The 12,111-nt window shown below is 36.6% G+C and overlaps 1 protein-coding gene across 1 annotated transcript in view; it reads left to right on the forward strand.

Annotated features, from left to right (window-relative positions):
• Positions 1-12,111, forward strand: part of PRKD3 (protein kinase D3) — a 62,308-nt gene that overhangs the window by 14,671 nt on the left and 35,526 nt on the right. The window lies entirely within an intron of this gene.

The following is a 12,111-nucleotide window of genomic DNA, read 5'->3' on the forward strand; positions in this document are numbered from 1 at the left end:
TTTTCCAGTCCCTCTATATTCTTGACCCCGTTTTTCCCCAGAGCAGTGTTTCTCAACTTCAGCACTGTCAACATTTTGGGCCAGAGAATTCTTTGTTCTGTGTAGTGTTCATTGTAGTATGTTTAGTAGCATCCCTGGCCTGTACCTACCAGGTATCAGTACCACAAGTTGTAACAACCAAAAGTGTCTCAAGACGTAGCCACATATCTTCTGGAGGGCAAAATCACACCAATTGAGAACTACTGCCCTAGAGGAATAAGCTAAATAAATAGCCAGTGACAATTGCTGAGAGTTACTAAGCTTGTTACCACCTCTGCTGCTTTTCTAATCTTGGTCCCTATTACAAGCAGCTTTTTTCCTCCCTCATAAGAAAAGGGTACTTAGAAAGCATTATACCATTTTATTAGGTGAGACTTGTATTCTGGAATGATTAATAGAAGGGAGCCCATTGAAAATAGAAATTCACAATGTAATCAAGAATTGATTTTCATTAGTATGGTAACATATTTCTTCCTCTTAAAAAATTATACAACTGAAAGGGGAAAAAAAGTTCTCCTTTATTGTGCTGGAGGCTGGCTTAGGAAAAGAAGCCATTATCTTGAAAAAGCTCTCTTTTTCTGTATAGGGTATTTTACTGGCATCAGATCATTTTGAGAAATTCAACATATATACTGCTAAATATACAGGGATTTTGTTTGTGTTTTTTGATATGTTGTTCAGGCCTTATTAAGGATCTCCCACACAAAGAGAAACATTCTGAGGAATGGTTGGATTTGGTGTTTTAAAGATCATCAATCCATGAAATAGGCAAATATGAATAGCCAATTTACAGAAAATATAGCTGTTTCTTAAGCATGTGAAAAATGCTCAACTTCACTTCTTATTAACACTATACTGAAATACATTTTTTACCTGAAGTCAACAAGTTCGGTAATATACTTGCTATGGACTGAACTGTGCTCCTCTTCCTTCTCAATTCATATTTTGAAACCCTAACCCTCAGTGTGACTATATTTGGAAATAGGACTTTTAGGAGGTAATTAAGGTTAAATGAGATCGTAAGGGTGAGGTCCTAATCCAGTAGGATTGGTGGCTTTACAAGAAGAGAGGAAGAGAGAAAGAGATCTCTCTCCCCCTCCATGTGCATACTCCGAGGAAAGGTCATCTGAGCACACAGTGAGAAGCCTGCTGTCTGCAAGCCAGGAAGAGGGCTCTCAACTAGAATTTGACCATGCTGGTACCCTGATGTTCAACTCCAGCCTCCAGCAATATGAGAAAATAAATTTCTGTTTTTAAGCTGTTCAGCTATGGTATTTTGTTATGCAGCCTGAGCTGACTAGTATAATACTGTAAAACAGTATGTGGAAGAAACAGACTTTTTTTTTTTTTTTTGCGGTACTCAGGCCTCTCACTGTTGTGGCCTCTGCCGTTGCGGAACACAGGCTCTGGACGCGCAGGCTCAGCGGCCATGGCTGACGGGCCTAGCCGCTTCGCGGCATGTGGGATTTTCCCAGACCGGGGCACGAACGCGTGTCCCCTGCATCAGCAGGCAGACTCTCAACCACTGCGCCACCAGGGAAGCCCTTTTTTTTTTTTTTTTTTTTTAGTATGGTTGATTTATAATGTGTTAGTTTCAGGTATACAGCAAAGTGATTTGGTTATACATATATATGTATGTATCTATATTTCTTTTTTTAAAATTCTTTTCATTGTAGTTTATTACAAGATATTGAATATAGTTCCCTTTGCCATACAGTAAATCCCTATTGTTCATCTATTTTATATATGGTAGTGTGCATCTGTTAATCCCATACTCCCAATTTATCCCTCCCCCCTTCCCCTTTGATAACCGTAAGTTTGTTTTCTGTGTCTGTGAGTCTGTTTCTGTTTTGTAAATAAGTTCATTTGTATTATTTTTTAGATTCCACATATAAGTGATTATATATTGTCTTTCTCTGTCTGACTTCACTTAGTCCATCCATGTTGCTGCAAATGGTATTATTTCATTCCTTTTTATGGCTGAGTAATATTCCATTCTGCCTATCTATCTATCTATCTACCAACCACATCTTCTTTATCCATTCATCTGTTGATAGACACTTAGGTAGCTTCCATGTCTTGGCTTTTTTTTTTTTTAATTTTATTGGAGTATAGTTGATTTACAGTGTTGTGTTAGTTTCAGGTGTATAGCAAAGTGATTCAGTTATACATATATATATATATTCATTCTTTTCCAAATTCTTTCCCATATAAGTTATTACAGAATATTGAGTAGAGTTCCCTGTGTTATACTATACAGTAGGTTTGGCTGTTGTAAATAGTGCTGCTATGAACATTAGGCTGCATGTATCTTTTTGAATTAGAGCTTTGTTTTTTCCACATACATGCCCAGGAGTGGGGTTGCTGGATCATATGGTAACTCTGTTTTTAGTTTTTTAAGGAACCTCCATAGTGGCTGCACCAATTTACATTCCCACCAGCAATGTAGGAGGGTTCCTTTTCTCCACAACCTCTCCAGCATTATTATTTGTAGACTTTTTGGTGATGGCCATTCTGACCAGTGTGAGGTGATACCTCACTGTAGTTTTGATTTGCATTGCTCAGTAATTAGCGATGTTGAGCATCTTTTCATGTACCTGTTGGGTATCTATATGTCTGCTTTGAAGAAATGTCTATTTAGGTCTTCTTCCCATTTCTTTTTTTTTTTTTTAATTAATTAATTTATTTATTTTTGGCTGTTTTGGGTCTTCGTTTCTGGGCAAGGGCTTTCTCTAGTTGCGGCGAGCAGGGGCTACTCTTCATCGCGGTGCGCGGGCCTCTCACTATCGCGGCCTCTCTTGTTGCGGAGCAAGGCTCCAGACGCACAGGCTCAGTAGTTGTGGCCCACGGGCCCAGTTGCTCCACGGCATGTGGGATCCTCCCAGACAAGGGCTTGAACCCGTGTCCCCTGCGTTGGCAGGCAGACTCAACCACTGCGCCACCAGGGAAGCCCTTCTTCCCATTTCTTGATTGGGTTGTTTGTTTTTTTGATATTGGGTTGTATGAGCTGTTTGTATATTTTGCACATTAAGCCCTTGTCAGTCCCTTCGTTTGCAAATACTTTCTCCCATTTCATAGGTGGTCTGTTGTTTTGTTGATGGTTTCCTTTGCTATGCAAAAGCTTTTAAGTTTGATTAGGTCCTATTTGTTTATTTTTGTTTTTATTTCTATTGCCTTGATAGATGACTTAAGAAAATGTTGTTACAATTTATGTCAGAGAATGTTTTGCCTGTCTTCTCTTCTAGGATTTTTACGGTGTAATGTCTTACATTTAAGTCTTTAAGCCGTTTTGAGTTTATTTTCGTGTGTGGTGTGAGGGAGTGTTCTAACTGTATTGATTTACATGCCACTGTCCAGTTTTCCCAGCACCACTTGCTGAAGACACTGTCGTTTTCTGCATTGTATATTCTTGCCTCCTTTGTCAAAGATTAATTGATCATAGGTTGATTTCTGGGCTCTCTATACTGTCCCACTGATTCATATGTTTGTTTTTGTGCCAATACCATCCTGTTTTGATTACTGTAGCTTTGTAGTATTGCCTGAAATCTGGAAGGATTATGTCTCCAACTTTGTTCTTTCTCCTCAGGATTACTTTGGCAATTCTGGGTCTTTCGTGGTTCCATATAAATTTTAAAATTATTTGTTCTAGTTCTGTGAAAAATGTCATGGGTTATTTGGTAGGGGTTGCATTAAATTTGTAGATTGCTTTGGGTATTATGGACATTTTAACTATATTAATTCTTCCAATCTAAGAGCATGGGATATTTTTCCATTTCCCTGAATCAACTTCAGTTTCATTTATCAATGTTTTATAGTTCTCAGCAGATGAGTCTTTCACCTCCTTGGTTAAGGTTATTCCTAGGTGTTTTTTTGTTTGTTTCGATGCAGGTTTTTCTGATGCAGTTTTGTTGTTGTTTTTTTTTGCTTTGATGGCTGGCCTTTTTTTTTTTTTATGCAATTTGAAATGGGATTTTTTTTTTTTTTTTTACTTTCTGATACCTCACTGTTAGTGTAAAGAAATACAACAGATTTCTGTATATTAATCTTGTATCCTGCTACCTTGCTGCATTTACGTATCAGTTCTACTAGTTTTTGTGTGGAGTCTTTAGGGTGTTCTATATAAAGTATCATGTCATCTCCATATAATGACAGTTTTACCTCTTCCCTTCTGATTTGGGTACCTTTTATTTTTCTTGTCTGATTGCTGTGGCTAGGACTGCCAGTGTTGTGTTGAATAGAAGTGGTGAGAGTGGGTATCTTGTCTTGTTCCAGGTTTTAGTGAGAAGGCTGTCAGCTTTTCATCATTTAGTATTATGTTGGCCATGAGTTTGTCAAAAATGGCTTGTATTTTGTTGAAATATGTTCCCTCTATATCCACTTTGGCAAAGAGTTTTTGTCATAAATGTATGTGGAATTTTATCAAATGCTTTTTCTGCATTTATTGAGATGATCATGTGATTTTTGTCTCTGCTTTGGTGATGTGGTGTATCACATTGATAGATTTGAAGCATCCTTGTGACCCTGGAATGAATCCAGCTTGGTCATGGTGTATGATCCTTTTTCTGTGTTGTTGGATTTGGTTTGCTAATATTTTGTTGAGGATTTTTGCATCTATGTTCATCAAAGATATTGGCCTGTAATTTTCTTTTTTGGTAGTGTCTTTGTCTGGTTTTGGTATCAGGGTGATGATGGCTTCATAGAATGACTTTGGGAGTGTTCCCTCCTCTTCAGTCTTTTGGAAGAGTTTGAGATGGATCTGTATAAGTTCTTCTTTGTATGTTTGGTAGAATTCCCCGGTGAAGCCATCTGGTCCTGGACTTTTGTTTGCAGGGAGTTTTTTCAATTATAGATTCCATTTCACTTCTAGTGATCAGTTTGTTCAAATTTTCTGTTTCTTCTTGATTCAGTTTTGGCAGGCTGTATGATTCTAGAAGCTTGTCCATTACTTATAGCTTGTCCATTTTTCTGGCATATAAGTGTTCATAATATTTTCTTATGGTATTTTGTATTTCTGTGGTATTGGTTGTTATTTCTCCTCTTTCATTTTTTATTTTGCTTATTTGGGTCCTCTCTTGGTGAGCTTGGCCAGAGGTTTGCGAGTTTTGTTATCCTTTCAAAAAACTAGCTCTTGGTTTTATTGATTTCTCTATTGTTTTAATCTCTATTTTATTTATTTTCTCTCTGATCTTTATTACTTCCTTCTGCTGACCTTAGGTTTTCTTTGTTCTTCTTTTTCTAGTTCTTTTAGGTGGAAGATTAGGTTGTTTAATTGGGATTTTTCTTGTTCTTTGAGGAAGGCCTGTATCGGTATGAACTTCCCTCTGCTTTTGCTACATCCCATAGATATTATATGGTTGTGTTTTCATTGTTGTTTTTCTTTTTTTTTTTTGCGGTACGCGGGCCTCTCACTGTTGTGGCCTCTCCCGTTGGCGGAGCACAGGCTCTGGACGCGCAGGCTCAGCAGCCATGGCTCACGGGCCCAGCCTCTCCGCGGTATGTGGGATCTTCCCGGACCAGGGCTCGAACCCACGTCCCCTGCATCGGCAGGTGGACTCTCAACCACTGCGCCACCAGGGAAGCCCGATCCATTGGTGTTTTAGTAGCATGTTGTTTAGTCACCATTTCAGCGATTACATGTAGACTAAACAACATGCTACTAAAAAACCAATGGGTCAACAATGAAATCAAAGAGGAAATTTAAAAATGCCTTGAGACAAAGGACAGTGAACAACCACAAAGAGAGACAAAAAAAAAATGGATTCTTATTATATTACTTATAAATTGGTATAGCCTCTGTAAAGAGCATTTTGGCAATGTCTAAAAATGTCAAATATGCATGTTCTTTAACCTAGCAAATCTGCTTCTAGGAAATATCCTACTCATATACTCAAAAGATGGAAAAAAATGTGTATATAAGATTATACACTGGATATTGTTTGTAATAACAAGATTCGAAATAGTAGCTTCAATTCATGTGGCACTCAGAACATACCAGGAGTTCTAAGCTGTTTACATATATTCACTTATTTAATTTTCATGACAACCTTACAAAGTAGGTACTATTTTACAAATGGAGAAACTGAAGTTAAATAAGCCAAGGTTGTATAGTTAGTAAGTGAAATGGATCAGGATTTGAACTCAAGATTGGCTTTAGTTTTACTCCTCAACCCATATCCCATCAGTAGGGAACTGGTAAAATAAAACTATGCAGCTGTTAAAAAAAAGAATAAAAACGTTCTTTGTATATTGTTATGGAATGATCTCTAAAATATATTGCTAAGTGGAAAAGAAAACAAGACACAACACTGTTTATAGTATGCCACCATTTGTGTAAAATGAGGAAAAGATATGTCCATGTCTACTATCTAGGTACAAAATACGTTCAAAAGGATACTGAGAAAACTGGCAATGTTGTTGACTATGGCAGAGATCACTGGGCAACTAGGGCATAGATTTTGAACTCTACTCTTGTCCTTTTTTTAAAAAAAATAAATTTATTTATTTTTGGCTGTGTTGGGTCTTTGTTGCTGCATGAGGGCTTTCTCTAGTTGGCGGCGAGCGGGGGCTACTCTTTGTTGCAGTATGTGGGCTTCTCATTGCTGTGGCTTCTCTTGTTAGAGAGCACGGTCTTTAGGTGTGCAGGCTTCAGTAGTTGTGGCTTGCGGGCTTAGTTGCTCTGTGGCATGTTGGATCTTCCCGGACCAGGGATCAAACCCGTGTCCCCTGCTTTAGCAGGCGGGTTCTTAATCATGTGACACCAGGGAAGTCCCTCTACTCTTGTACTTTTTTGAACCATGTGAATAAATTGCCTACTAAAAAATAAATAAAATTATATCCTCAAAGAGTATATATTATATCCCAAAGTATAAAATAATTATCCATGAGTCCATACTGAGATATATATATATATTTTATATATATATATATATATATATATATGAACTACATTTGGATGAATAAATAAATGGTAAGAAATAGAAAAATCTCCAATACAGATGAATTCCAAATAATTTATATAGATACTCTGCCTTGAAGGACAGGGAACATAAATTGTCATTTCTTAAGTGTGGGATGTGCATAGTGACTTACTTCTAAAGAGTAGGTATTGGTGGGAGGGGGAAATAGCTTTCCAGTGGAGAAACCTGACAAACATAACCTCAGCCAGATCATGAATGTCTACATCAATGGTTATAAATGATGTTGATGGTAGGTATGCTTGATATGATGATATGTTGAGAATGGCACCTTACCTCTGAGGTCTTCTTCCCCCAAACCCGTAACTCCAGTCTAATAATGAGAAAAATTCCAATAATGAGGCATCTGACGAAACACCTGAACAGTAGTACTCCTCAAAACAGTCAGAGTGCTCAAAACCCTGCAAAATCAGAGAAACTGTCATGGCCAAAAGGGGCCTAAGAAGATACGACGATTAAAGGAAATACGGTATCCTAAATGGGATCCTGGGACAAGAAAAAGACATTGGGTAAAAAAAAAAAAACTAAGGACTTCAGTTAATGATAATGTATCAATATTAGTTCATTAAGTATAACAAATGTACCATAGTGAAAATGTTAATAATAGGGGAAATTGGGTATGGAGTATATGGAAACTCACTGTACTTATTGTCTCAATTTTTCTATAACTCAAACTATTAAAAGTCTATTTTTTTAAAAGAGTATATATAATAAATACACTGAGTAATATAAAAGCAAATTTAAAATTCAGATGTCCAGGGGCTTCCCTGGTGGCACAGTGGTTGAGAGTCCACCTGCCGATGCAGGGGACACGGGTTCATGCCCCGGTCCAGGAAGATCCCACATGCCGCGGTGCGGCTGGGCCCGTGAGCCATGGCTGCTGAGCCTGCGCGTCCGGAGCCTGTGCTCTGCGACGGGAGAGGCCACAACAGTGAGGGGCCTGCGTACCGCAAAAAAAAAAAAAATCAGATGTCCATGTCCTGTTCCCCAGAGCTTAACCATAAACCTGGGAAGAAAGGCTTAGCATCTTTTGTTTTAAGCGTTCTGGATACTTTCCCTAAGCATCTTTGCTGTAGATAACTTTGCTGCAGTCATTTTTGTTACAAACATTCAAGTGTTTTGTTCATATATACTACAGTAGTACATGATTATGGTCAGTTGAATCTGGGTGCAGAACTGCAGAACAGAGGCCAACTGTCAAGTTATACATGGATTTTTGATTGCATAGGGGTCAGCACTCCTAGTGCACACATTGTTCTACCGTACACAGTTTCTTGCTTATTCATTCCTCTTCTTGTTCATCATTCCACTTTTTCATTAAAATGTCTTCCTTCATTAAGAGAGGTATCAGTTTCTAAATACTAGGATGCATATTTGTAACTGAGCTTTGTATTGTGTTGTGAAAGCCTTCTACATTGTTGTTTCTATCACATGTCTGTTGGTAGACATTGCAAAATTGTATGAGAAATGTGGGATCAACTCTGCACCTTTAAGGCCCTCAGCCTCTTTCTCCTCCAATGTGTAGTGTATTTTAAAATAAGAAACCAACTCTTGGTGCAAATCATCCTCATTTGTCAGCTCAATAAAGCAATCAGTAATGTTGCTAACTAGAAGAAATGCTAGTCTGTCATACAGAGTGAAGTAAGTCAGAAAGAGAAAAACAAATACCGTATGCTAACACATATATATGGAATCTAAGGGAAAAAAAAAAGGTCATGAAGAACCTAGGGGCAAGACGGGAAGAAAGACACAGACCTACTAGAGAATGGACTTGAGGATATGGGGGAGGGAAGGGTAAGCTGTGACAAAGTGAGAGAGTGGCATGGACATATATACACTACCAAACTTAAAATAGATAGCTAGTGGGAAGCAGCTGCATAGCACAGGGAGGTCAGGTTGGTGCTTTGTGACCACATTAGAGGGGAGGGATAGGGAGGGTGGGAGGGAGGGAGATGCAAGAGGGAAGAGATATGGGAACATATGTATATGTATAACTGATTCACTTTGTTATAAAGCAGAAACTAACACACCACTGTAAAGCAATTATACTCCAATAAAGGAGTTAAAAAAATGCTAATGAACTTTGAAACCAAACTGTCAACCAGTTATTTTATCTTTGATGGCAAAATTGCCTTATGGCCAATTAGTTATGTGGCAAAAATGCTTGCTGCAAAGAGGTCTATGGTAAAGATGCTTGGGATGAAAATACCAGATGTGATTTTAAGCTCCATAGATGATTCCAGTGTGTGACCAAAGGTGAGACATTGTCTTAGGAAATGGTTCTCTTGCTTGAAAACCAATTTCTGAATTTTAAAAAATCATGAACAGTCAATCCCTATATATTCAAATAATTATTAACAGGGTTTTATTTTTCGTTTTTTTGTGGGGTTTTCCCTCAGTACAATTGTTTAGGTTTTTAAAAATGTGTGTTTATGTTTTATTTCCTTGTTTTCTTCTTTTTAAATGTTTAATATACTCATGCCTCAAGATTCATAATATTTTTAAAGGTTGGCCACAGTGTTTCCTGATGTTCAGTGACAATATTTAATATTCTCTCTGGCTTTTCTTCAGGCCACATTTTCTTTTACTTCATTTTGTGGGGACCTTTGTTTTCAGAGAATTCCTGAATATCCTGCTAAACACACCTGTGGATCATAATTATGAATAGCAGAAATCTCTTTTTCACAGGCTAGTTATTATATTTCCTCCCCCTTGGAATTCTGTAATTTCTCAATTATATAGATGAATATAGTGTGTAAACATTTGCTAGAAAGTTACTTTATTCCTTATCATCACTGAAGACTTCCCAGCTTGGAACACAAATGCTTATTTTAAATAAATATTCTTAATACTCCCTATAATTCTTTTTGTTTGCTCTTTAGTCTCTTAATAATGCTAATATGACTTCATTGGGTCATGTGTTTATCAAGATTATTTTATATGTATTTTTTCTAAGACATAAATTTTTTATTTTAATATTTTTCCTCTCTCATTGATGTGTTTATTTAGTTATTTAGTTATGGGGACTTTTAGTTTGGTCAAAACAGTATAAGTGATCCATATAATTTACCAGAGGTAGTTTCTAGAGAGAAGTGTTCCTTGTTGTCTTGCTTTCCATCTTCTTACGGTAAAATCCAGACCCTGATACCTCTTTCCTGACCGATAGCTTCTGCCTTCTATTTAGGAGCTTGCTCTGTCTCTTCTTGTTCCAGTTCCTGCTACACAGTGCTATCAGCATTATCCCTTTAAAATACAGATTTGATTATGTTACTGCCTTGCTCTGGAACCCCTTATCTCTCCCCCTTTGGATATAGAATAATATAAACCACTAGTGTTTCTTGATCATAGTGCTTCATTTTTTATAAACATCAAGTAATTTAATTTTGATAAGAACCATTTAAAGTTACCATTCCTGTTGATCGTTGAGAGGTTAAGCAGCTTATGTAAGGTGCTGTAGTTGGTAGGTTGCAAAGCTTGGACCCAGCTCTGTTGATTCCAGGCTTCTCTGTTTGTATGGTCCCTGTTGGGCTCCTGTGTACTTTTTTGCCTTCTTTCTACCCACGCACTTCATTCTCCAATCGTATGGGTCCACTGACTTACCTTCTCTCATTTACCTTGTACTTTCTCAATGATGACCCTTTCACTTTCACTTTCTACCCATGGAAACCTTGCTTCTCTTTATGATTCTGCTCAAATATCAATGTTGAAGTGATTGTCTACATTCCCAGTTAAAGTTTTTATTCCCTCTTCTAGAATTTTATTTTTCATTCTTGGCATTTCTCTTATCATGTTATATATTTGTTTTCTTTCTCTTTTTACTAGATTGTAAGCCCCTGGAAGGCAAAGACTGACTGTCTTACCTTTACAAACCATAGGGCCTTACACTTAGAGGATGTGAATTTTTTAAAAAGTGAATTTTTAAAATGAGTTTTATTCATACAAATATTTTGTTAGAGATTTTGTAAGGATGGAATGTGAAATCCTTTTTATTAATCCTTAAGAATTATTGCAGCTAAGTTATAGGGATGTTTTACTTCCCATTAGATGTTTTCTAATTTAATAATAACTAAATCAAACTTAATAACATTTCAATTTTAAATTAAAATTTAATGAAAATAATTTTGATTCTATATTTTTACTCTTTTCAAAGGGAAATTTTTAAGCTGTTAGAGATATGTTTAAAGCATATTATGAGGTTTTATAAATGTTGGTAACTCAAATATTTGAAAAGAGAATGAGCATTATAAAAATTCTAAATATTTCTGCACTTTTTCATTATTTACTCAGTAGGTTTTTTAAAATGCAAATAAACTTTAAAATTTCTAATTAAGTCATTATTTTCAATTCTTAAAAATTCAACTTTTTCCCCAAAAAATTGAGACTTTTTTAGAGATGCATGTAAGAATTTTTAATGGGAAAATTAAGGTCACAAAATAAGATGAAGCTAGATTGGTATCTGCACCTAAAACATATGCCATAAGATCCTAGACTGATGTTAGAATTAGGCTACAAATTAGGCTTGGCGTTTTGCAGTGGGCAAAGTAAACAAGAAAACATGATTAGTTACATGATCAAATTGTTCATATTATAAAACCAATCAGAGAAATTTCTTTTATGGGCCCTCACAAAGAAGGGCTACTATATGAAGTAGGTGAACCATCCTCAGCAACATCCCTGCAAAAATGCGTTTACAGTTTAGTGTGACAGATATATATCAAGCCGTTCAGTGCAGGACAGTGACATACTGTATAGTGCGTTAAAGGATATTCTGTGAGGAGTCAAAATAAATCAGAGTATACAGTTTTGAAATCAGCTAAAGAAATTAGAACTGTCTGGAGCAGCATTTTGCAAGGTACTGATAGTTTAGAAAATGGTCTTTTTAAAAATTGTTTTAAAAATTAAAGTTATTTTGTAAGGCAAGTACTTAAAGTTGTCTCTTAAACAACTTTAGTAACTATAAAACATTTTAGACTCACACCGTCATATTTTAGTCCTTGGTATACTAATCCCCAAAGTGTCTCAGTAATGTAGTCTCAAAATGTAGAAGCCTTGAAATATTTACACAAAGGGCATATGTCAACAGATCTGTAAGTCCTGC

Source organism: Phocoena phocoena, chromosome 14, assembly GCF_963924675.1.
Source record: "Phocoena phocoena chromosome 14, mPhoPho1.1, whole genome shotgun sequence".
Lineage (NCBI taxonomy): Eukaryota > Metazoa > Chordata > Mammalia > Artiodactyla > Phocoenidae > Phocoena > Phocoena phocoena.